Genomic DNA, 27,192 nt, shown 5'->3' on the forward strand with positions numbered 1-27,192 from the left:
TCTTAGGAACACAGCTAAAACATCTCTGGGATAATGCTAGTGAATTATTAGTTCTGATCTTAGGATTTTGGGAATAGCTATTGAGTTCAGGTTATTTTGCCACGCTATTACAATGGCAGGTGAGGCTCCCATGTTTTTGAAGTCCTCCAGAACTGTGACGTTTTTAAGGCCACATCTCATGTAAGTGGCCAGGCTGTGCTTTCCGTCATTTATAAAAGTGATGAGATCGTGGCCAAGGATTTTGTATCTCGCGGCTTTCTTGTCTTCCATGCTGGGTCGCTTGCAGGACCACTACATCAATTTTATTGTCCTTGAGGATCCTTGAACAGTGGACACGCTTTGTGCGTGACAAGCCTTCGGCACAGAGTTGTTAACCACGCAGCTTCCACCCTACTTGTTGTTGGCATCCCTTATAAGGGTAATTGAAATTATGATTGTACCGGGAAATCAACAAGTCGACGTCCAGTTGTCTTTCGATATCCGTTAATGCCAATGACTAGCCCAAGCACGAATACGTAATGCGCAGCATGGGCACCACCTAAAGGTTGCTGTTTAGAAGCCTCCAAACACCGAGAGCTCAAAACCGTGCACTGCCAATATTTCCCCACGCAACCGTCTACGTTCGCAACCTCAGCAGCCACCGCACAGGCTCGGGATGCGCCAAAACAACACAGCCGGTGCGCAGTTCACTGACTGGGCCTCACTTGAAGAAGTCAATCGGTTATTTGACCCCAAGGAGCCGAGCACATTCCATTCCGTGAGGTCGAAAAATATGTTTTCTCTCATGACAGCAAGTGAATGCCTTTGTCTGCATCACATGCTGTCCTGCAGTACTTCTTCCACAGCTAACACTGTCCCATCATTCTGCAAATTGGTCTCAAGGTTTCACTTATCGACTCAATGCCGAAGCGGCTCTGGAACTTCCGGAAAGCGAACTGGGTTCACATACACTGCAGAAGTTGAGGATCACATGCAGCACATCGAACAACAGAAAACGTTTAACTCTTTGCCCACACCTTCGTCATGTCTGCCATAAAATAAATATCCTACATGGCTATTACAAGGCCTACACTGTTTACTGGGAGAGAGAAATGAAAAAAAAACTCCTAATGAAGTCCAGCAGAGTGGTGACCTAGAGACAGCAACAGCACGAATAGAGTCACTGACCGCGAATACCGCATCCACCTAAGTGGTCATATAAGCAGAACAAGGACCCTCAACGATGGCCTGCTACAAGGTTCTGACAGACACAACACGGTTTCCAGGAAGATCATATACGCCGACGACATTGCCCTCCTAGTTCAAAGCACGAGTCTCACCACGATCGTGCTATCCTCACCACTGACCTCAAGGCAATGAGAACATTTATATTTCCCACTGGAAACTGCATACCAACTCCTCTAAAACAAGTGGCAGCCTTCCACCTCAACAAGAAGATCACCAAAGAGCCACTCAATGTCACCTTATGTTGTCAACAGGAAAAAAAAAATAAGTCCAACCTGAAATATCTTGGCCTAACCTGAACACAGGTAAAAGGAATGCAAAAAGGTCACAAAGCCTGGATCAACCTAAAATGAAAATTCGCAGGGACAGCATGGGGAGCCAATGGCAGCATGCTCCATACAGGAGCAAGAGCCAAATTCTGCGTTCAGTCTGATCTGCCAGCGCCCACACCGAGGCTCCAGAAATGCATCTCAACATCACGATGTGCATCATAACTAGGTGACTTAAAATCAACTCTGGTTGACTGGCTGTCAATTTTCTCTCACATACTTCCTTCCAAATTTCCAAGAGAGATGCACAAATGTCTTGTGTCTACAAAAGGACATAAAGGATTTCTCAAAGTCTTGATTAAAGTGTGGCTACCTTCTTTGAGGTCGGGCACACGCTCTAAAAGTTCCCTCAATCAATCCTGAGGCTCAGCGGAGAGCAACCAGGGACAATGCAATGTCCCAAACGAGCGCTTAATCGCCGACCCCACAAAAGAACCTCCCGGTTTCAGCTTGCTTCGCAAGCAGAAGAATGTGTGCTGAACCGCATCAGAACATCGGATGGAAAACGTGGCTCTCTCCTGCTACACTGATGAAAAATTAAGAATAGCCCGCTGTGCGAATGCAGTCAACCAATCTCACACAAAGGACCACAAAGTACAGCGGTGCCCACTTTAGCAGAATATTATATCGTCCCCAGGTTACTCCTGAGGCCGTCCACTGGCCGTCCAACCTCGACGACCATGTAAAAACATTGCTGATCAACCCCTCGTCATGCAAAAGAAAAAGATGATTATTAAGTGTTTCATAAAATACGACTTCTGTAGAAGTGTACATTTTCACTTCGACAAACATACAGTTTTTATTACACGCAATTACGTAAGTGAATGTTCTTCTCCAACAAATGTGATGGGATAAAGCGAACATCTCTAGAAAACTAGAAATCTGATATATTATTTATTTACCAGTTTATGCAACACAGGCTCAACTTACAGAGCTGTCCAGTGTAGAATTGAACAACTTAAATGTCAAGGATGCAAACGAGCGAGGCCCAAAAACTCTCTCGCTCTGCTTACGTCTGCCATCATGATACAATTCGAAATACTTGACCAATCCTGGCACGTAAAAAACATAGGTTTTCGTAGCCAATACAATGATTCGTATTTGTTTTTGATTTAGGCCACTATTTGGCAGAACCCAAAAACAAATATCAATAAATCCTTACACTAAGTGTATTTTCTTATGTTATAGGACAGTGGTAGGGCTTGCACCACAAAGCTTCTACAATACCTGTCAGACACACTGGCTCTGGCTACCGCTATTGTGTAATGTACATCTTTTTTTAAAGAATATTAATACAAATCTCTATGTTAATAAGGTGTTTTTGCCGAAAATTCTAAATTATTTATCGTCATATACTAATCGTTGTGAGATGTAAATATCATCTTTTTACTCATTTTTGCTATTTGCCAAAAAAAATGTTTTGCTCACAATGGTATATTTACCACCCTTCTCACATTGTTATCAAGTGTGACTGAGATCGTGAGGATTGCTATGCTGCTTTGACCATATTACATCTCAATGGGTTCCTACCTGGCAATAAAGAACCTGAGTGATTCACTGATGACAACATGGAATTCAACCAAATTACCCTAATACGGTGGTTATTAGAGGCTCATGTATATCACACTCTCTATGTGTGCATAAACCCCTCTGGTAAATTACTAAAAATGGCCCTAGATGATGGCAGAGAATATTCATTTATAATTTAAGGCATTTACGACATTTTAAAGAAGCAAATCCAATCGTATCCATATTTGATGAATAAGCCTTGAAAGTGAAATCACATGCTAGGATTATGGCAATCTAGTTGGCTCTCTAATTGCGCATGCCAATTTTCTCCAAAGTGCTGGGATCACTGTGATGTAAATAACAAGCGCTGTCGGGGAAAAAAACGTTACATTATTTGACCTCCAGGATATTTAAGATTAACAAAGCATTGACATGAAGACAAAATATGAAATAATGTTCAGAGCACTTTGGAAACCCATTTTGCAATATTTGAGACGTTACAAGCATCATGCGTACAAAATGGTGGTGCGTTGCATGCCACGCCATGCCCAGTGCAACGAGCTTGGTATCTGTTGGCATCAAACGCGCCACACGTCAACACCTGCCGTGGCCTTGATATTATCGCTCGTGTTTGTTCACATTGTTCCTTCGCAGTAACCAGTGGATAGAAACTGGCTTAGGGTTTTAGCTTCACAAATCCCGACACAATTTGTCGTTATTACACCTGGCCAACAAAAACATGACGGTAAAAAAACAACCAGGAGAGATGAAAACACACTGTGGAAGGCATCTCCATCATACTCTTGACACAGAGCAACAAGAAAAAAAAGACAATTAAGATTGTGTCAGCCGCTTTTTCTAGGCAAGTTACGAAATGACCGACCGCATCACTGAGCATGCAGCACACACATACACGCACGCGGGCGGGCGGGCAGGCAGGCACGCACAAATGCACACGCGTTAGCATTAGTGGCCATTACCCTGGCGGCGCATGCACTGAGAAAGCCTCATGGCCGGGGACAACGAGGGTCCATGCCGGCTGCTTACCAGGCGCACATGGAAGGGGTCCCAATTCTCAATCACTATACACTTGTGTTACAAGTTAGTTGGACGAGCCAAGCCTCTTCAAGCACATGAACCGTACAAACGCTAACCTCGATGGTCAATGCTGTGTTAAACTTTGCGTTATTTGACGGTCATATCTCGGCCACATCAGCATCATCATCAAAGCCATCGTGGACATCTCAATGCTTGTGATACTCGCGAACTACCATTTGCTATTTGCTCGTGACGAGTGAGGGAACATAATGAGGCCGAGCGCCCAGTATTGCAGCAACAATTGCTATCATCTGCTATACATAAACACTCTTGAATGGAGTTGGCCAAACAGCCCAATACTGTATAGGGTCACAGAGCTCGGGAAAATGTTGGTGCCCATTCTAGCTGCCTTCCCTCTTTGTCTGTGATTTCCTGCATCTATGAATCTCACAAAAACTCTGTTACAAATGTGTGTATTTATATGAATAGGCACTCATTAATTACGACGAACGGAATTTCACACAAAGGTAATTATAAGGGTTTACATTTAAACACATTTTGTACACCTATTGGCATTATTAATATTGTCATTGTTAGTTACATAATTTGAAGTATGGCTCATTATTTTACAGCGACAAAGCTGATGATGCCAGGACATTTTTTGTTACGTGTCTTACGGTCTCAAAACATTTTTATTTCCACTTGTGAATGTCAAACAATGTTTGCCACAGATGCTGAGAGGTCAAATACCCCTATCCCATCCTGCCGGACATTTTTGGACACAAATAATTGCTTGCAGACAGCAAATGACTTTGCCCTGCACCCCCCCCACCGCCCCCTTGTGTGTGCCTATCAGGTTCCAAAAAAGTCATCGTGCAGCCCCAAACTCCAAACCCATCCCAAAACATGGTAAAAACTGGGTTATGGGCAGAAAAACCTTAGTGGTAAGGGTATAATGATGCATCGAGGGAAGTAATCCAGCTGCTGCTGTCAGGTGCATAGGTTGGGAAACTGATGTACGAAATGTGTATAACCAGTGGTGTAACGGTGCATCGATTTGTCAATTCTTTTGCTCATGATACACACATCCAGTTGCGTGAGATAATAATAACGCTTACAAATAATATAATTCACCGGTGTCAATAAAAAAAATTATGTATTCTCTAGTCAAATCGTGACCCCGAAGCATGACAATTCATGTTCATAGAATTGTGAGTGGGACAAATAGTAACAGGCCGATGTTTAGCGGTACACAATATCAAGCGGATCATGAGCGGTGTCAGTGTGAGCAGCCCTGCAATCGCTTGCTCAAGCCACTGCTGGTAGAAGGGCCTCGACTAAATGGAACTCTGTAGATCCCCTCAGGGAGGGTGTTTTGTGTTTAGTTTGTTGTCCTGCCCCCCTACCTCAGATTAGCACGGTTTGCTACATAAGGTGCGAAATAAGTTCAACGTACATACTCTTCTACGCTGGTCAGGCATCTTGGAAGTGGTGGGAGTGCTCAAACTTTACTCCACCACACGTGGCCTGCAGATTGACTAACTGTGGTGGACAGAGGTGGGGAGGATTCAAGAAACTTGCACCATTATTTCAACTGCCATGCCGGGAGATCGAACCGGCAAAATTTGCATTGCAAGCTCAGTGCCCTCACTATTACACCACTGCAACATCCCCGTTTCGTAGGACAGATAAAAAAAAAGCATTAGGATATCTTTTATGCCCTATGCAGTATTGTTTTATTTCGTTCAGGTAGAACTGGTGTGAATAAAAAGAGACAGACTCTCAAAATACGTTTGTTACCATGAGGGACGGGTGGTTGTAAATGATCTCTCTGAATTAATAGTAACCTAAAGTATGGAGATATGCATGCTTTGAATTACAGAGATAGACATAAAGAGGGCCCACGTGGATTAAATAACTTATGCAAGTTACAAACATCATATTGACTGCACAGAAAAGTAAGAGAGTGGGCTCGGGCAGGACATGTTTTGAAAAGAGATGATGGCTCATTGTTCAGACTACAGTCAGAGTGGCTGGCAAGTGAGAAAAAATGCCCAAAAAGGACGATGATAAAATTAGCTCATGTATAAGTGCTAAATGGATTGTTGCATTATGGGACCATGAGATATGGCCACAGTTTTGGGAGGTCTCCGTTCAGCAGTGGATTGATCATGGCTGATGACAATGAACAGGGAAATCACATTTCTATTTAAATTACTATCGACATCATAGGGTGCAACAACTACATACTTGGAGTAACACATATTTAAAAATGGATTGTATAAACACTCAAATGCAGAATATATAAAATGTATTCAATTATCAAAGAAAAACAGAAATGTTCATACACAAATATGTTCAATGATAATTTTTTGATGATGGGAAAGCCGAAGTTAGAGTAGCAGCGCACAGGTTACAAAGCAGATTATGCAAACACTGTCAAACATAATATTTCAGTTTCGAGCTTTGAAAACGCCTTGCTTATTTATTTATAACGCTTCATTTTACTACAGCCTGGCAAAGCGACACAGCCGCCGTGCACCTAATGAGGATGCCTTTTGAAGGAAGAAAAAAACAACGGGAGCAGATGGCGGGCAGTCGCAGTGGCAAACGCGGCCCACAAGCTCTGCCATTGTGCACACAGACATGCGGGGAGGACATGCGGGGAGGACATGCGGGGAGGACATGCGGGGAGGCCGCGCAGAGGGCACACGAGCTGCACGGGCTGTGCCACCGCAAAAACACGTGCAGTTTGTGCCCGACCATGCGGCGTTCCCAGCGCTGGCCGCAAACCCAAACGGTGCCGTCGCAACGGCTCCGGCAAGGATCACGCGGGGGGGGGGGGGTGGGACTCGCGGCACCAGACGGCTTTACGCTGCACGTTTGCCACGCGAAAGCGGGATGATTTTTGCCGTTCGCAGAGCGGTGACTGGAATGCGACTCGAATTTATGTCACGCCGCGGCATTCGAGAGGAAGCGAGGCGCAGCGGCTCGTGGGCAGGGCAAGTACAGGGATGTCACTTGGGTTCCTGTGCTCGCAGGCATTATTCCAAAACTTCCGTTGGCCCAGTTCGGGTCTTGAACTTACGCCGCAGATACGGCTGTGGCAATGGCGATGCTGTATGGCTGTTACAGCTTACATTTAATCCAAAAGTGATTCAACAACAACAATATGTTCAGACACTAACTCCGAGAGTATTCAGGCACGTGCTGGCTAAGTGCATTTCAATATCATTCAAATCAACAAGTACATACGGCGGCCATCACCATACATTTTTTTTTATTCCCTCTGGTTTCTTGAAGGTATTACTTTTTTTATTTCGATATAATTTACCATTTTACTCAGAACAAAAAAAACCCCTGAAATTTGTACAGCAAACTACCACAGTGAGGCATATCTAATGTCCATTTCATCTCATTTCGAAGGAACGTTTCCTGCAGCCGGTCACTAACGCGATTTCATGCCTTACTGCGTTATGACATTAACCAGGAAGGCAGCAAGGCAAGCGAGTCGAGAGCTAAAGTGATTTTACATTACAGGAGGCCCCTGAAAAAGGAGAAACATGACTCCTATTGCCTGTGCTAATCTAGGAGGGCCTGTCGGGTTTGGTAAAACTGTGGCAGCGTGGCGGCCGGGCTGGCAAACGGTCTGTAGTGCCACTCTATTAGCGGGCTAACCATGATATGCCACGAGAGAGCCATGCAGCAATAGAATTCTCTTGGAATTACTCAGCAATGCGCACGCGGGTCCATTAGGGACAGCACTTCGAAAGAGAAACTCTCTTAACCACGATGTACGTACACTACACCCGTGTTTCGTCCACATTCGTGAGTGTGGATGAATTAAGTCTCTAACTCTGAGTGCATGTGTGTGAGCAGGCAGAGTTGCCCTGATGGTTCGGATGCCTTTGTTGCAATGATAATGGCCGAGGATCCGCACGTGACCATGCATTCCGATGACAAATTAGGAAGATTTAGCCTAAAATGAGTGCACAGCTAAGTAAAAAAAATCAGCACGATGTCTGCCCTAATACGTTGGTCACTAACCGAGTTAAAATGGGGATGTGCATCTTATTGGATTTGTGTGCATGTGTCTGCATTTCTTCTGAGAAACAAAATAAAAAAAAAGGATTGAAAGGTTCCCTTTAAGGTCATGTTTATGCTTCTCCAAAAATAGGTTCCAAAAAACTATTTTACGAAAATAGACAAAATGTAAATAAAACTATAGATTACAGCATAAAAAAGAATGCATGCCCTTCCGATCAGGGCACTGCTGACCACTGCAAGCGAGTGATCAGTTGTCAGGGGGTTCAATGTGACCCGAGGGTTGAGCAGTAACTCGGTCTGCAAAATAAATACAGTGAACTTGCTGTCTGTCCGAATGGGTTTTGCGATTGCACCGGACAATGTCTCACTCCATTCTTCCAATCTATTTATCATGGGATGTGAACTTTAGCAGATCTCCACCCATGAGATAAGGAAGGCAAGAAGCATTTAATTATTATTATTTTTTAAACGCTCTTTCCCTCCCTACGGTGGGCCCCTCATCCCTACTTTTTCGCCGTAAGCCCCATCCCCATTACACCACGATTAGTCTGCATGCCCCATCTGCGTATCTCATTTGAAATGCAAACTCTGCGCGGCTGCATATTAGCAGCGCCGAGCAGAGAGATGGGCCGGGGGCCAGCCTGTCAGCATCAGAGGCGTTACCACCCGGAAGACACAGCAGCGCGCTCCGCCGTGGTTCAAGGGGCCTCCGCTCCGTCCACTCGCCCTGCTGCACCCGCCCAGTGCCTGGGAGCCGTACAATTCGGGTCGCTGGGCTTCACTCCATCCCCCCTTTGTGTGCGAATTGTTATGATTCGTCGATTGAGACCAATCTACCTGTATTTTTCTTTGCAACATAATCTAGTTGCACTGCACCTGTTACGACAAACTCGCTCTGGAGGGTGTCGTACAACATATGGAGGAAATGCTGTTCATGAGAACCTCTTTTTAAGGCCAGTGTAGCAAATGATGGGGTGATGTGGCCAGCACCGAGCCCGCCAGCTATACACACACACACACCACACATACCAAGTGTAGTTACAATGCTGCGACATGAGGTGTGGTAGCGGTGGCGGAAAGTCGCAAAAGTGCAAGGCAGCAACTGCCCTTCCGTGACCTCACAGTGACTGGAGAAATAACATGCGTAATGCTATATTGCTGGACCATAAGTGTTTGATGAAGGTTTTCATGTTTTTTTGGCAAGATTCAAGCTGCTCTATCGAGGAAATATTTTCCTGTACCTTTTAAACAAAACAGCAATGAAGCCATTGCACATTTCTGGAATAGGTTACTGACACCTCTCTCCCAATCACTGGGAAATAGTGGTACTTTCTGCAACAATTCACATCTGGGCCATAACACAATATTAGTCGAAGAATGGTATTTCTAGCAGATCATTGGTATTGCCCATTTTGTGAATCAATCTTTTTTTTTTTCAAATTTTCTTGCTTTGGATTTCACACCTGATGATTATTGCTTGTGTTGCAGTCGAAACGTCGTGATCATTTTTTATTGTTTTATATTTTTATTATTTTATTATTTCCCTTCTACGTAACTTTACCGAAAGAACCAAAAATACGAATCCCTACAGTCACGAAAGCTTTAAATCAAAATCTGTTTGAGTAAGATAGAAAAAATCTGACAGGAGTATCAACAAAACACACTCTCCTTAAATTAATCACTGACTAATTTATATACATTACCTAATAGTTTTCATGAAATTAGCTTTTACAGTAAACATTACAGGCAATTATCGATTATGAACACCGACGAAGAATGAATCGAGACATTGCAAACGACATTCCAATTTGCACTCGCTACAAAATTGCCAGGCTCAGGCTATCGATGTAAGGAAACACAAAATTGGGGGGGTTGGTGGGCTGGTGGAGGGAGGGAGGGAGGGAGGTGGAAGAGGAAAAAACAAAGTAGGCTAAAAGCGCTTACAAGTGCCCGAGGGCAGATGTGGAGCACTTAAAGTGTTTCTAAAGCGACGAGCCGGCGCTGCAGAGCGGCGGTGGCAGCGGTCGAGTAGTGCGGCGGGGACCCCCTGCCGACACGCTACAGCCACGGGGAGAGACATCTCATCCAGCCGCCTTGCGTGTGAGCCATCCCCTCCCTCGCCTCCCCCCCTCTGCCCCCACCCGCCTTTCAGTGCAGGAAGGATCAGCCCCGCCTATCCCAGGCGACCCAACAGCCGTTGAAGCTAATGGTACACGATGGGCCCTCTTAAACATTTATCCTCTTCTTTTTAATCTCTGCTTTTCTCTCTTGCTCTGAGGTTTTTTTTTAATACAATTCGCCTGTCGTGAATAATGTTGAATTCCAACCGCGATAACTTAGCTGAGTTATACACATTAATGCCTCGAGTCTAAAGCACTGGGGATGGCTAATCAAATTAGCAATTTTTTCAAGCTATAACGGGGACATTCTGTTCTGCCCAGACTGCTTATTGTCAGAAGTGTAGAGTCCATTCCCATTAACACAGCGTGTACTTCTCTCAAATCAGAGTTTAAAAAAGTGTTTTATTGTAACATGTCAATGGTATTAATGTCCAGATTCTGAGTTAAAACATATCAACAGATCATGTTAATTCTTTTCACAATTAAATATTTACTACATAAATGAAAGCAACCTGCATGGAAAAACAGAAACATCAATTAAATAACTATCTGGCTTAAAATGCAAAATGACAGTTCTTTCTACCACCTCAAGACATTATAAGAGACTTATTCCCAAAAGCCATTAGCAACTTATTTAACGGGGAAAATAATACCGTCTTCAAAAAGATGCATCACCCATTAACGATCTGGGTAGCAGGAAACTGACTGAACCCCTAAATAAACTACTTAACATGCAAGAATCCCATTAAGACTTCAAACTACAATGACACAACAGTATAAATAATTTCATTTATTTTTCTCTCAATTTAAAAATGGGGTACAAATGTTGTAGGTCTCATTAGATAAAACTACGGAATCTTCGATTGGAGACTCACACTCTAAGGCAAGTGTGAAATTCAGAGGCAATGTTACAGATAATTACCACTAAATTAGCAGCTCTTTGGTAGGGTTTTCACACCCGACAGCTAGAAAAAAAACCCAGGAAACAGATTCTCACTGTCACCGTCGTCTTTCCGCAGATAAAGTGCCACTGCAGGACTGCCGCGACTTATCAGGAAATGCCAAGCAGATCTGTCTACAGCAGATGACCCTGACATTGACAAGGACCAAATTACAATTAGGCTTTTGAGCCTTTTTCGATCGAAAGTGTACTCTTTTTCCTCTTCATTAACGCTATCGCAATCTTATATTATTCTCAGAACCAGAGTAACAATTACACCTCTCAAAAGTAGGGCAGGTTTTGTGCGCAAAGTTTTTTAAGTCAAGTACTGTAATATACCGCAATTAACAATGATCATGATTCCTTCACACATTTAAAAATATATATGTGAGTGATCCATATTTTTGATAGTGACTGGGTCCCTCTTTTCCACCCCTTTCCCCTTTGGGCAAATGTGTTTCACTGCAATCCCCATTTTGGGGCTTTTGTCCTCCTTTAGTAATCTCCCTGCAGCAACCCAAAAGCAGTAGATGGGATGATGAAACAGCTGCCAGCGGCTCTCAAATTACGACAGCGGAATGTTTAATTCGTTATGCATTATGCATGCTTGTGCCGGACTGTACGCACTGCGGGGTCGGTGTTGGAAGGGGCTGGCGGAGCAGATAGAGGAGGGGGGGAGAGCTCAGGGGATGGAGGAGGGACACTGGCTCGCTCGGCTCAGGTGCCCATACGCGCGGCCACTGTCCCCAGCTCGGCCGTCACGGGATGCCGGTTCCGCGCCAGCTCGCCCGGAGGAGGGGGCACGAGCCCTGAACGCCGACCACGCCAGAGATGAAGAGGCACCTGTTCTTGCTGGCAAAACGCAGCTTCGCCGACCGCTATAAAAAGCCAAGAACGAACCTCAAAGCTAATTAGCAGTTGGGGGGGACGTCCGCTGCCGCCGTGGAGGGAGCTCTTGTGCATGCGTGTGTTACGGCATCGCAATAGTCACTTTGTTAGAGGATACGCGCGCGCGCGCGTCTCCCCGTAAGCGTGCGCTCCAGTGCGTGTGCGCGTGAGCATGCGTGCGTGCACGCGTGTGTGTGTGAGCGCGCGCGTGTGTGTGAGCTAGCAGCTGTGCCGCGCTCCATTTGCCTGCGCTTTAGTTGCTGTTCAAATGGCAGCTCCCCTCCTGTGACGGATCTTGATGGCACAGACACAAACAGCTCATTATGCACTCGCCAGCGTGCATTCGTGCGCATACGCGTTGCAGGCAAAAGCCATTGGTTTACTGCCCACTGCATCGCATCATCGGCCCCACACCAAGCCGCCTTGCAGTCTCTGTTATGGAAATAAGTTGCTCTCGTCTGACATAAACCAACACAACGCGATGTTCTGTAACTACAGTAGGTGGTTGTATGAAATTCAATAAAAATATTTTAATGGATTTATTGAAATATGAAACTACAACTATAAATGTAGCAATGATGCTTATGCTGATCGTTTAAATGTCGCTGAACCTATAGCCTACATTTGTATTAAAAATATCTCACTTAGTTTATTTTCAAACAAACCTAACAATATTTGAAATGTAGCTACAAACATACATTTTCAGTATTTTAATTTACAAGAAAGCAAATGACACCAGTAATCAATGCAAGACATTATCGACTGAAAACACCTTGCATATTTTTTAAAATGTTATTATTTCGCTTATAAAATTTCCCTTAAAATTAGTTCCATTTTCTTGGGCAACTGCTCGCTACTCAAGGATGTCATTTCACAAAGACAGACAAGCCTTCGTAATGGCTCCTGCCTTCTTACAAGCAGTGTGATGGAAAGCTTCTATCCAATAACGAAGCACACACACACGCTGGATACAAAGGAAGCCATTACAGGTCAAAGAACACCAGGAGCAAATTCAATGGGAATATATTGTAAACCCTGATACCATGTTCTTCAAAATATACAATGGTTAATCAGGCAGCAAAATAAATGGAATCCTAACACATTTTTTTCTTCCCTTCTTCTACAATAACAGAATATATTTTCCTTCAGCACAAAAATCTAATTTTCTGTATCATTACTCCCAAAAAACCCACACAATTTGTCAGTCATTTTGTAAAGCAAATGGAATTTGTATGCTACATATACAGTATTCATAAACTGGTCCAAAAATCCCACAACTTAACGGTGGATTATCACATTAAAAAAGAATGAACAATTGCTGAAGTTAATAAAAATGTTTAAAGTTCTTTTCAAACATACATCAATGGTACTTCTGAAAAATGCCTCTTCTCTATATTTTCGTTAATGAAACAGAAAATTATATGTGCATTACTCCTAAACATTGCACATTTAATTTGTTCACTTTACAGTACGTCACAGAGGATTAGCCTACATTTGAAACGGTTGTGTTTTCCCCTATGGAATAGATCAGCTATTATTGATGTCTCATTAATATTTATTACTGATTTCGGAAATTCAAACACAACGGCAAATGTCTCCTGCTACAGGGGTATCAAGCCACCTCTGGCAATATAACAACTCACCAGAAAACACTTGAACCACATTAAACAGCCTCTCGTAATGCACAATATGTAAGGCACTGTCGAAAGCGCAGACACGAGAGATGTCCTCACAAGAAGCACTTCAAACAAATACAGGAGAATATGAGAAAATCAAAAGCTAAAATTTTCTGTCACCTCTTTTATTATGGGTTTATTTAAACTGCTGAAGCAGGCCTTAACAAAAGGAAACTTCAAGCTGTCTTGCGCCATCTCCGTCTCTCGGTGCGGGCGGGCTGGGCGAACGCATGAAGCAGCAACAAAAGCAGATGCCTCACAGAAACCATGGCAGCATGCCAAACTCAAAGCCCTCATTTCATCCACAAGCGCCCAAATGGCCGCGCCCAGTCATGTAAATTACGACGTGTATGGCGGTGCAGCCCAAACACAGAGGAAGAAATTTGCAAAAGTGTGCACCCCTAAGAGTGCAGATTCCTCGTGTGTAAACACACAACGTCTGAACACTGCACATTTGTGTTTCCACTAATAGGACTTTGGGCATGGCTAACGGCCAGACTGTGGTGTGGAGAGAGCAGCAGTAATTAGGGGGGTAAGTATCACTGCGTCCACAACCAGTTATTTTGAGAGATTTTCAGTTCAGCTGATTGCAGCAGCACTGTTTCAGCAAGGTCACTCGAGACAGACATTAGTTTCTCAACCTCTCAATGGAACTCAAATGTGTTAAGCATAGCTTGCAAGTAAAACACAATGGCTGCAAGTTATTTATAATTGATTTAAAAAAAACATTTATTTAACAAGCTGCCATTTCAATAATGAATTTATTACAGTTTACGGCACAACTGCCAATTAACTATTTATTCAATTACTGTTTGATATACAGTGAATATATATTTTTAAATTCGCTGTCAGCGTGAACAAAAATTACGTCCGGTATGTATAGCAACAGAAGAGCCACAAATATTAGTTCAACTCATTAACCCACTCAAAATATTTGCGTCAATGTTTGCCTAAAACAGAGGGGGGCGAGCGGGGGGGGGGGGAACCCAAGCAGCAGGGCACTCTATAAGACATAGTGAGCATCTGGGGCACAGCGCTAATCACTGCTTGCTTGGTGGTGAATGCGGGTTCCCTGGGGTGCGTGCAAGTGTGCAGTGCGCACGCTTACCACTGTTTACCCCTCCTCGACACCCACTGGCTCCCTCCTCAATCCCCTGCCCGCCGTGCCCCCCCCCCCCACCACCACCACCTCTCTGCGCCCCATCACCCCAGTGCGGCCAAACCAAAAATGTTTCTGTCGCCCCGATCCACGCCTCTCACTCGGCCACGTTTGCCCAGCCCCCGCGCCAGGGTCCCCCGCCACCTGCTCCCACGACGAAGCACGCAGACAGCGACCCTTGCACAAAGGTCCGTTTGTCCGGCTTGGCCGCCCGCGCTCCACATTCCCACCCAAACCCACCCAAATCGCATTTCCCCTCCTCGCACCACTACCACAGACTACCACGCTTTTCCAACGTTGCAACTGAATTCCGCAGGCTGTGTCTGCGAGCACCTCCGATTAGCACGGTTGGCAATGTACGGTGCGAAAGATGTTCAACATACATACATGTGCACATACGAGACAGGAAAGAAAACGCTCGCAGGAAAGTTGTGCACGTTCAACGGCGGTGTAAATTGCTCCTAAAATGACGGATGCCACTAATTAACTGTTTTTTTTTACTCCAGAGACTAGAACCAACTGTGTGTCGAGTGTGTACTGCACATCCTAAAAGCATGAACACATTTTCAATTACAATTAGCAAAGTGTAGCACAAAACCCAGTTTCCGCGATGCTGTAATTCCTCGTTCAACGTGGTAAATGCGTTCCTGAAATGTCGATTTAAAGCTTTCGTGACTGCAGGGATTCATCATCTTGGTTCTTTCGGTAAAGTCACGTAGAAGGGAAATAATAAAATCATAATAAAACATAATAAAATACAATTCTCACGACGTTTCGGCCACAACGCAAGCAGCCGTCCTCAGGTGAAGAACAGGTCTGTCGGAAAGACAGCGTCTGAATGGCGCTGTCTTTCCGACAGACCTGTCTTTCCGACAGACCTGTTCTTCATCTGAGGACAGCTGCTTGCGTTGTGGCCGAAACGTCGTGAGAATTGTATTTTATTATGTTTTATTTTTATTATTTTATTATTTCCCTTCTACGTGACTTTACCGAAAGAACCAAGAAGATGAATTCCTGAAATGTGTTAAGCAAAAACACGTTGTGTGAATACGCGCTAGGTGAGGTCTCACCACTGGGCGCCAAACTAAAGAACAATATGTATCCAAGTGCTTGAGAGCCCAAACGAGCAGTGCATCTTTCTAACTTGAACTCCAAATCTACTATTCCCAAGGTGGGCTCAGTTATAACTGTGTATTTAAATAATTAATGCTTTTTCCACAGCTGGCACACAACTTTAATTTGCAGCATCTTATTTATATACACTTTCTTTTCTGGATGACAACATTCAACCTAATTAAAACGCAACATTTCGAAGAAAAAACACTGCGCACATGTTCTAAGGAGTTTACTGTCCCTTCACCAAACTGGAAAGGGCAAAATGAATATTTGACAGAACTAGACAATTCAAAATGAGCATGTTTTCATGACACGAGAGATTACCACCTTTCAGACGTAACATTTTTTTAAAGCTTTTATGCGAATTTATTTGATTATTTATGAGAGTTCAGTAATTTGTAATTTTAGTCCCATAAGCATGCTCCTGTGCATGTGACAAAATCAGTAAGGAGAGGTTGCGCGTTGCAATTTATTACAGTATCTTGGCACAATTAGCATAGCTGTACACACTCGGCAAGATCCCCCTGGAGAGTTGAGCAGAGCAATAGCAGGAGCATCAATGCACAAGCTGCAGCACGTGTTCAGTAGTTATTATGCCTTGCGGCCTTTCGGGCTGCGCTGTATTACACGGGTCCCTGAGGCAAAGATGCTGAAAATCCTGCACCCGCTGCTGCCATCTTCACCTTCCCACATTCTCTCCCCCCCCCCACCCAACCTTCATGACACCGCTCTCCTCACAAAGTAGCGTTCAGTATTTTTCCTTTGGTCTCATCACCATCTGTTACAACTGCTTATTTTTTAAGATCTGGCAGAAACCACACGTGCGAGTCATCACATGCCAAGACACAAAGCACGCGACAACAAAAATAAAACTTCCACCGTAAATAGGCACAAAGGCAAAACACACTTCTCCTGAACACACAACAACAACAGCGAGCAGATTTGTGATGTTTTTACAACAGAGGTGATGTTTTACCCAAACCAGACAGTGCGCCTCATTTCAGACTGGATTGTCTGAACAAATTAAAGAGCTCCAGTGACATGCCTCAGCAGCAAGGTGAAAAACCATCCAGAGGGAATGCCGTCAGGTTATCGCTCGACTTACCCGAAATTTGAAACGTGCTGGGCAGCAAGGGAAGTGACAGGTGTCTGAGTACTGAAGTGGCACCAGGCTGCAAGCCAACTCATCACTGAGATTTAAAGGCGGTCACCCATGCTGATGTGGGTTTGGACCACCCTTTTCTTCTGTGGAAAGAAAACAAAGAGCAGATTAAAACATTATTGAGAATACCTACATTGCAATATGAATGCATTGTATTGTAGCTTGTAAACTCTTCAACATTGTTTCACACCAGCTAAATCAAATACAGAAAATAGATATTTTCAAAAAAGATTTTTAAGTGCAATAAAAAAATTGTAAATTGTGCAGGACAGTATTTATGAGAGATTACATAGTTACATTGTTGGCATCCTTATTATATGGTAAACCATGCTATGATGTTGAAACATTTTGGTCACAATAGGTTTCCCGTGTTTTGGGTTCCGTTCCTGAAGAAACTCCCAGCACGTGGAGCGAAACGTCAGACATGGTACAGAACAGCACGACGTACAACCCAAAAAACAGACAAGAGAGAGCTACACAACACAACCATAAAACATACCCAGTCGTATTTCAATCATAACCTTTCAAGTACAATGCCTCAAGTCAAATGCCACAGTTACATGGAATGATATTGCCTCTGCACTTTGTCAACCTCTCTTGATCAAATCTTCACAGTTTGGATGTTTACAATCATTGCGAACCTTGAATGTGTTTTTTTTTAAACAAAGCGGACAACTACAGTACAGCAGCTTCCTCAAATGTACTGCAACTGAATGTTTGCAGGTACAACAATTGGGCAAAGCTGTGGCGCAGTGGTTCGTGGAGTGCGCAGAGAACCATGGTAACTTGAGTTCGATTCGCAGCCACAGCTAGCATCAAGTGCCAAGTGATATCTGAACTTTCCCTGCACTGATCAGCGTGGTGATGCAGGCTCAAACAACCCCCATGACGACAACACGGGGAGGCCTTCATCTCCACGTGGATTGACTAAAGAGCTTGGAACTATTTTTATTATTGTTATTATAATTGATAGCTGCGATGACAGAATGGTACATGATGTACTCATTTTTATCTTTGTACCGTTTAAACTGTACTGAATAAATATGACATACATGTAAATGCTTTACTACAGTAGTGGATGTTTTTTTCTCCTGGATTATACTGGTTTGTATGAACATACCATGCAGGATTGAACTGCTGGTTAACATCAGACCAGCGGGTGAGGAGTATAATATTATAACCCTGTGAGCCCTTGAGCATTTTGAAAGCCCCCGAATGATACCTATGGCCCGGTAACTGATCTACATATCCCTATTTGAGAACCATTTACCCTCCTAGGCCATTGGAGTGCCCTCTCTCCAGCAAAAACGCTTAAAAAAAAGAATTTTTTGAGGGTGACTGAACATGGAAAACCGAATGAGAGTGTTATTGAACTGCTGGTGAGAAAAAAAAGATGGTTGGTAATGTTTTTCCACAATTGTATGAAAAACGTAAATAAAGTATTGTATTTACAGGGTAGTATCTACAAATATTCTACTTCAGTTTCATTGAAGGTCAATAAGCTATAATTAGGCAAATTGATCTAATACTGTAGTGCAAATAATTTTCTAATTTAAACAAATCTAATGATACGTTTTATATATCATCATTCATGCAAATGGAATCACATAATCACTGAGGAACTACAATCAAGTTGGAAGGCTGCCAGGCGTTTAGCCAGTACCAACAATTGCTCTGCAAATCTCTATATATTAAAATGCTTTGGCCATTTAGTGTTTACATATGTGGGGATAAACCAGAGGACCTGGAGAAACCCCATGAATGTGAGGGGGCAACACTCTATCTCATACAGAAGGGACAGATGATATTAGTCCACACTCTGATTTAATGCATTCTGCTGGAAAGCTATGAAGCCCAGGAGAAAGGAGTTTCACAACATTCTGATGCATATAGCTGACAACAGTTTTTGTACACTCGGAAATGCTCCAAATCAGTCATCGGTGTGCAGTCCTTGATTAACAGGCGGAGAAATAGACTCTTCAAAGCAACACCAACATGTGTTTTGTGAAGTGAAAATCTGTGGGTGATTCCAAAAGTTTAGAAAAAGACACGGGACAGCAGCAACCATTACAAAACCAAGTACTGTACTGTTCACAAAGGCTAGAGGTTTACCATCAGTACATGGTTTTATGAATACTGTACGAGAGTCGTACGGTAGCAATGTAGTAAACCCAAAAAAATGTTCAAGGAAATCAACCTCCACAGTGCACCTCGTCTAACGCGATTCACAACATGGTCCCTCCAATATCAAGACGGATTATTTTATTGGAGTTCGGCCGTACTCGCTAAATGCTCCAGAACGGCACGTGCCGTATGAAGTAAAACGGGCGTTAAATCTGAAAACCCACAGTGTGTACTCTGCTACCCCTTAAACTGCTTCCAGTACTGTGATATGTTGGGGCCATAGTTGTACAATTACATTATGGGGCAGTACTAAACACTACGTACTGTAGTTGTTCAGTATACACAGCATTAGGTCTTATATTTCAGAACATGAATTTAGAGATCTATATAGTTTCGCAGCATCTCCATAACAACAGCTGCATGTGGCACCATAACTCCATAAACAAATCCAACGAGACTATACTAACCCACATACACGCACAGTCCAAGTTCACGAGGACAATAACAATTCCCATTTAAGCCAATTGTCAGTCCACTGTCGGGGGGATATTTGGTCAAACATCACGACATTGGTCAGCGTGGGTTAGTGGAGGTTTGGGACCCACCAGGAGCGGTCCTGGTGGGTCTGCACCCTGTGGCCACGAACCAAACTCAGGGTCGCCGCCTGAATGCAGCAGAGTCGTCGTGCAGCACGCTAATCACCGCACTGCATCACTGCCCAACACCACCCCCGCCGCCCATGTTCATTATCCAAATGTAGGCCAATGGCTTTACACATTTCCACCAAAGTCTGAATTTGTATGTTACCAACAACTAAGGAGAAGCAATTATTGAGGGTCTCTTTCTTTTAAACAAAGAAAACGTGATTATCTCCCCTTAATCGAGCTGAAATGAGTATTGTTGGGAACGTGCTGTCAATGAAACACTACATATTTATACAATGTGGTTTCGTAAAACAGATTTCAAGCTGTTTGAACGCAGCTGTTCTACAGCCTCGCGAGGTATCTAGAAAACACATTTCTAGGTAAACTTTGACTACGCCAGCACACTGGCCTGGTTTTTAGTAAACAGTGTCATGGGATCGTTTTACAACTGTAAGGAAGCGATGCAGAAATGCCGGCTTAGCATCCTCCCCAGTGCTGATGCATCTTCTGAATAAGTACCTACAGCACATTACCAAGGGAGACAGGAAATAGATGCAGATCGGCAAAATTCATTTTCTGTTGGGAGCGAAGGACTACTGTATTGGACTATCCAGCATTATCCTGAGATAAAAAGAGAACAAAAGCCACACACCAGAAGACACTTTACAAATACCGTACTGTGCCCCCCCCCCTGTCTTAACTACACGATGCTAACAAATGCATACAAGTTAGCAGAAAGGAGAGCACACAGGCCCACGTTGTGTCTGTCGAGCAGAGCGTGTTTGATCAGGAATCACTTTGCAGCATTGGACAGCACAGCACCGTGTTGTGTGTCAAGGATTACGGGTGAATATAATTGACAGCCGTTCCTGTTTCAATTGCTCGTAGATAGGGTTAACACTTGGTTTTCCCAGGGATTGTCCTCTGTTAGAGGTAGCTGCTTCCCTGGGGAATCCCGTGATACTAACAGTCCCTATTTTACCAGTTGTGTAATAATACACCACTCATTAACATGTAGTTATCCTCTATACCGGTATATTTAGTGCGATATTATTATTCTGTGATACATCCTGGGTGTTTTTGTTCTTGTTGTAGGGTGGCAACCTTATTTTTGTACCTCAGAGAAGATATCAACTCCAGTCACATATTGGACCAACCTTGCAAATTCCTTTTGTCCGTGAAGATGTAAAATCCCCTATTGATGGCTTCTATTATTCATATTTATCCTCAAAAACGTATTCCTCTTATCCGCATGGCTATCTTTAAATAAATGTGGATTATTGATGAATTTGCCACCATTTCCAGATGACTCCTTTTATCCATGTAAAGATAAGATAATGGTTGGATTTAGCAGCTCCAAGAGACCGTTTCCGGGACAATCATCAGAAGATTAATGCAGATACAGTACAATAACATAATTAATTTGCCAACACTTCAGGGCGAATGCAATTATCCACATTCTTCATTTCTGAGGATGGATTAGAGACGCAAATAATAGGAGTAGCAGATACTAAGCCTCTGAGAAGAAGAGTTTAATGTTGCTACGCGATATCTTCATGACTATAAATGAATTAACTTCTTCACTTGAACTTGCATTTGTGGTGCTGGAATGCTACATTCTAGCCGGCATATATCCGACTCCAAAACTAAGACAAAGAGACTGTCAGCTTATACAAAGATCCCCCGTATAGCCTTAACAGACTGTAGGGGCAAGTGCTGTTAGGGTTCATAGCGCAGCGTGCTAACCGCTACACCACCGCTCCCCACACAAGGTCTACCACCTACAACCCCCCACAATCTCTGCTAACAGTGATGAGTAATCCACCAACACACACATATGAACCTCGGGGTCAAACTACGCATTGGTTACAGTGCGGGAACTTTCCATTCTTTTAAGACAATTACACAAACCACCACGACTTTGAAAACTGTAGGCAACGCAGAAGCATTTCTGTGACTGTCAGCTTCAGATACTATAGTTTGTAAAACAAGGTAGAGATGTATTTACCCAACAATGCCGACAATGGCTGAGTAGGTCTGATAGCAAGACGGTAAGAATCTCTGCAGATGTAAAATGGTGTTTGCAACTCATTCATATTTGAGAATATTCAGTGACAGATAAGGGCTCTTCTTTTATTGTGTCAACATGACATAACCGCTGCCTGCATGCAGAAGGAACAGTCTCCCATGCCGAAGCCTTCAGCAGTAGCCCAGAGTTACGGCAGTATGGGGGCAGAGGAGCTATTAATGCGGAACGAGTGCCTCGCCTCAATGTGTGGCACAGCGGAACGAGTGCCTCGCCACCCTTGAGTTTACACTCAATCCCAACAATTCCCGTACGTTAAAACATGAAAAGTTACGTAAGTGCACTTCCCATTGTGAAGGCAAAAACATGCGCTGGTAAAAAAAAAACGGTAACATTCAACAAAGCCTTCAGCCGCTTTTTTTTGTTTAAACCTACACAGGAAATATGACTAAACGGTCAATTTTGAACAGTGAATGTTTCAACAACATCAAAAAAATAAAGTGAGAAAAAAAAACCCAAGCCAACTTCCATCACATCGGCATGTGAATCCGCCTTGCACCGGGGCATGCCTAGAGAGTGAAGTGACACGTCTTAGAAAATGAGATCATCAGAGAATGAGAGCAGAACCATGAGACAGGATGACACACACACACGTGCACACAGAGAGACGTACGCATAATAAATGATTCACCCTCAATGGCAGAGAAGTATTTCAGTTAGAACCCTGCATGCAGAGCCAGAGAGAAGGAGAGAAGGCATTAAGGCGGCAAGAATTTAAACAAAAAGTGCAAGGCTATCAGCTGCTCTCAGTTACACCCAATTGGCAAACAGAGTTACATGCATTGCCAGTCTGAATTCAAAGTTCAGATCACCAGAGCAAAGTTCAATGGAAGGACCCAGAGTACGATAAACCATATAATTACGACTTATATCAACATGCACTTCTAGCACATAACTGCACATCATGAAAGTAATTTACAAATCAGTGTAGAGTAATGGTAATATATGTTTTCACCATTACATATTCACGACATAAATGTAGTCATGAACAATCATTTTTTCAGGGAATAACCAATTATTTACGTAACACTTACAACACGATCTGCGTGGATGTGTTTAATTGTGATTATTTTGACAAAAATGTATTGCTTAAATAACCCATTAATGCACGCAAACAATTCGAGAAATGTAGAATAAAAAAAATCGGTGACGTGGCTTCACGAACCTGGTCTGTATTTAAAAAAAAAACACAATCTCGACGTATGAAGTTGGAACTTTGTGTTCAAAGTACTATAATGGAGAAATAATAAATAAAATACCCCACTACATTGCTGTGTAATGATCTCAGCCAGCTGTGTTTATACATGATAACAATTGGGTCTCATTACAAGCAAGGACCCTTATCGACACAAGCTGGCAAAGTCGCTTCCACATTGACAGCAGACCGCTTTTGCAATTACTGTATCTCCACTCTTTAGAAGAACACACCGCGCAAAGCAGGTACTGTTATTCATACTGTGGCGCCTTTAATTAAGTATGTTCTCTGGGAAGGGCCTCTCAAATAACCTCGCAGCTTGAGCAAGTGTGTTTGTTACCAGCCTACGGGTTTAGCCTCCCTATTGAAAGCTGTCCAAGTGCACAGCTTTAAAAAAAGTAAACTGTTTCACAACAACGCCACAATACCACAAGGTTGCTGTAGAACTTTGATGTACAGCGTTTTAACACTGCTGTACTGCATTTAAACGCTACGTACTGTAGGATAAGCGGGCTTCATTAAACATTTAGGAGCATGAGTGTTTCCTAAATATATTTAATGCAGCATGGTGGAATAACACAACAGCAGGACACATTAACATACATCGCAATTGTTAATCACAAACGGCAATATGTGTAATGGTTGATGAGTGTGGCCAATGGCTTAAGACTTTCTGTTTTATATTCAGGCATGTCAGATAAAAATAAAACTTGGATTACAATACAGTACTATATGCACATCTTCGTCAAAAGGATTGCTTGTGTTTGCACAGCATTCAATGTTCGTGCATGTGTCTTCATTCCATCTTTACTAGACAGAAGCACTGAAGATAGTGCATACATGCTGAAAAAAGTACATTATACTGCTCATGAAGCGTGTGGGCAGGTGATATGGTCCAGCAGTAGAGCGTTCGCCACTTGTTGCAGAGGTTCGTGGTTCGAATGCGGCAGGCTGCCCTGGTTATTACTGCAGGTGTATTAACCATTAACTACGAGCCCCCTGCATCACAGTGGAGGTTAAAGTTCCCGTGGCATCAATCAAAATCAGCAGGCCATCATATGCCAACGTCATCATCCCAATTGGCTAAATAAAAAAAATACACGCAAATTACTAAATTGGGATTGCCACTGGAGGTGCCCTTTCAAATGTTTGAGATGAGATGTAAGTAGCAATAGAAGCCCCAGCTTAAAGGGCGTAATACAGTACTGTATTAAAACAAATCATTATCATTGTTATCATTATCATTAACGGTGTTCAGTTTTGTAAATGCCTAGGGAACGCTGCGTAAGCCACCCACATGCGAACGGACTTAAATCCCGCACAGGAAGGACACTTCTGTCTTTTAATTAAACAGGAAATGGGTTTGAAAAAATTCCTAAACGCTATTAGGCAATGTAGGACTCCACGTTACACCGTCTGTATTTAAATTCCAAGCACAGATAGCCACCAGACCGATTTATCAATTCAGCAGTCATCAGATCATTCTGTGCAGGAAGAAAATCCATACTGCATCCACGGCCATCTCACCCGAGATGCAGTTTACGCATTTCAACAAGCGGCCAGAACAAAGCTCATAAACACATGCACACTTAATCTCAAGAATATATATGTTGTTTTAAATGTATTAAGACATAAAACACAATACTTTTCTTTTTGTATTACTGCATGCTACGATGTAACTGCATACTGTTGCTTAAAAACAAATTAAGCAAGCACATTAGATTATTTGCCTAGTCTGCCTAAATGCGTGGATTTTACAAACGTCAATTAAAATAACGTCTGTGCTTTAATTCTTAGTATTTTACATCAAGTACTCTTTAACACGTATTCATTCTGAAAAGTGCTCCTGCAATGGTTTTCCAAAGCACGATCATTTAAACCCACAATTAAAAAATGACTTACAGATTTTAAATGTAATAAAAAAAATCAAGTCTGCTTTAATGCCAACTCAATGGAAGAGAGAGAGAGAGAATGACTACGTTTTATTTACTGCCTGTTTAACTAAACGAGTTAAAGCATCCACTATAACCAAGGTCAATTAAAGCACGGCTAGGTAATCTGGAATTCACGGCGTGACACCGCTTTTTATGCAGGAAAGGTCACAGCAAATGGTGGGCACGCTCAAGGAGTGATATTGACAGACATCGCACTGTGTACAGGGCTTGGAGTGCAGCCAAATCTCCTAATGCACCAATGCACCTTTCACAAGTATTTCAGCTTGCACACATGACACATTATGTTGCAAGGATGCGGGAACTGAAAACCGCACTTTTTAATTCATTGTTTTAACCATAAATTTTGATGCGCCCTGTGATACAGCACTGTACGGTATACTGCAGCGATGATGCATGCCGTACCCATTTAGCAAGTGGCTCAATTAATTATGAAAGCGAAAATAACTAAATACGTATCATCGATGAGATATGTGCACAGTATATGTAAAACCTTCGATGTCAGATTAAGCTTGCAGGTTTCTCGAGCTCGCAGTGGTGGCCACCACGACATTTCCTTCGCTATCGTCACATCTCCACTCAGACGGGCGATTACACATGTTCAAATACAAATCAATACAATTTACCTGAATGTAATACAGTAATTAACTATGGTTTTGTTTTATAACTCTATGTACTTTACGCTGAAATAACCTGTAAGCTAAGCAGAATTGAATTCTGGATAGTGCTTGGATGGATGACCACCATGAAAAAGAGGTGATGAAGGCTGTGGCTGTGTGGTGGACAGCAAAAGGCAGTGCAGAAAAGCCGATTTGACTGTGTGTGTGTATCCTCCCGCTTTCACATGACCCCCAATGTCTAGCGTGGTGACGTGTGGTCAGATAACCACCGTGACACGCACCGTGCGGGGAGGGTCCTCATTCAGCAGTGGATCGACAAAGGGAGCTGTACATGGACTATAGTGGCGGGCCATACATTCACGGTAATCGTATAACTTTTGGGGAATGTTGCGGACAAACACCACAGCAAAAATAAATGTAGTATTTTATATTGCAGTAAAACAACGTTCGGTTAAAACGGTTTCACGACTTGCATTATTATTATAACAATTGGTTCAATGTCATGAATGTACAAAAAAACTACTACTACATAAAATACATTTAAGTTTTTAACAAGATGATCTGTCAGGGCAATTTGATAAAAGCAGAGAAGCACTTTCATACGTAAGACGATACCACGACACCAACAGCAGCGGCCCCAAGCCAGCAGCACTGCACACACAACCTGCCGAGTCTACATTAACAGATGTCGGGTGAATTACGCCAATTTGTCTCTGTCTTCGCTAAAAAACCTTATCGATTAGGACATGCACAAAGCACAGCACTGCCAGGTCAAACGAGAGCCCCATTCTTTGCGAGACACACATGCAAAATTTAACTTCACTTTTCCCAAAACTGACCAACGACTACATCATTCTAGAGTGCCCCGCAAACACTGCGCAGCGCCCGCAGCCCCCCCAAAAAACACTGGACGAACACACAACTTCAGTTTCAATTTCATTTATTTGGTATAGCCCTGTGAGCCATTATTCGGCTCTTGAATCGGGTGCAACCGCAACAAGAAAACATCTTAACCAACCGCGCAAAATGTGCGTACAAAAGTTTGTACGTTCATCGGAATACGCTTGCTTCGCACCGAACGGTGAAGAGCCAGGTAGGGCACACAGCTGAGCTGCAAACCGAGATGAACATTGCACGGCCAGAGCTAATGAGCAGGGAGCCTACGGCGGCGGAGGCTCCGAAAGGACACGGTGACAACGGCAAACGCGGCTCTTGCAATTAAAGTTTCAGGAGCCCAGCATGGGCGCTGGGGCCACAGCTGTTCCAAACCTGCATTTATTTGCTCGGGTGCCGGTGGAAACAGTGCAGCATTTAAAAAAAGAAGGAAGGGGAAAAAAAATCAGCCGTTGTGCAGTGTGTGCTC

The 27,192-nt window shown here is 43.2% G+C and overlaps 1 protein-coding gene across 16 annotated transcripts in view; it reads right to left on the reverse strand.

Annotated features, from left to right (window-relative positions):
* The window catches only part of BAZ2B (bromodomain adjacent to zinc finger domain 2B), a 92,017-nt gene that overhangs the window by 39,663 nt on the left and 25,162 nt on the right, over nucleotides 1-27,192 (reverse strand). For 15 of the 16 annotated variants that reach the window (XM_061557160.1, XM_061557159.1, XM_061557158.1 and 12 more), the window contains one exon: nucleotides 17,152-17,291. The gene's annotated coding sequence lies outside the window, so the exon portion shown is untranslated. The remainder of the gene's footprint in view (nucleotides 1-17,151; nucleotides 17,292-27,192) is intronic. The other variant, XM_061557147.1, reaches the window with a different exon arrangement.

Source organism: Lethenteron reissneri, chromosome 23 (assembly GCF_015708825.2).
Source record: "Lethenteron reissneri isolate LAM-NWPU_2019-01 chromosome 23, ASM1570882v1, whole genome shotgun sequence".
Taxonomy (NCBI): domain Eukaryota; kingdom Metazoa; phylum Chordata; class Hyperoartia; order Petromyzontiformes; family Petromyzontidae; genus Lethenteron; species Lethenteron reissneri.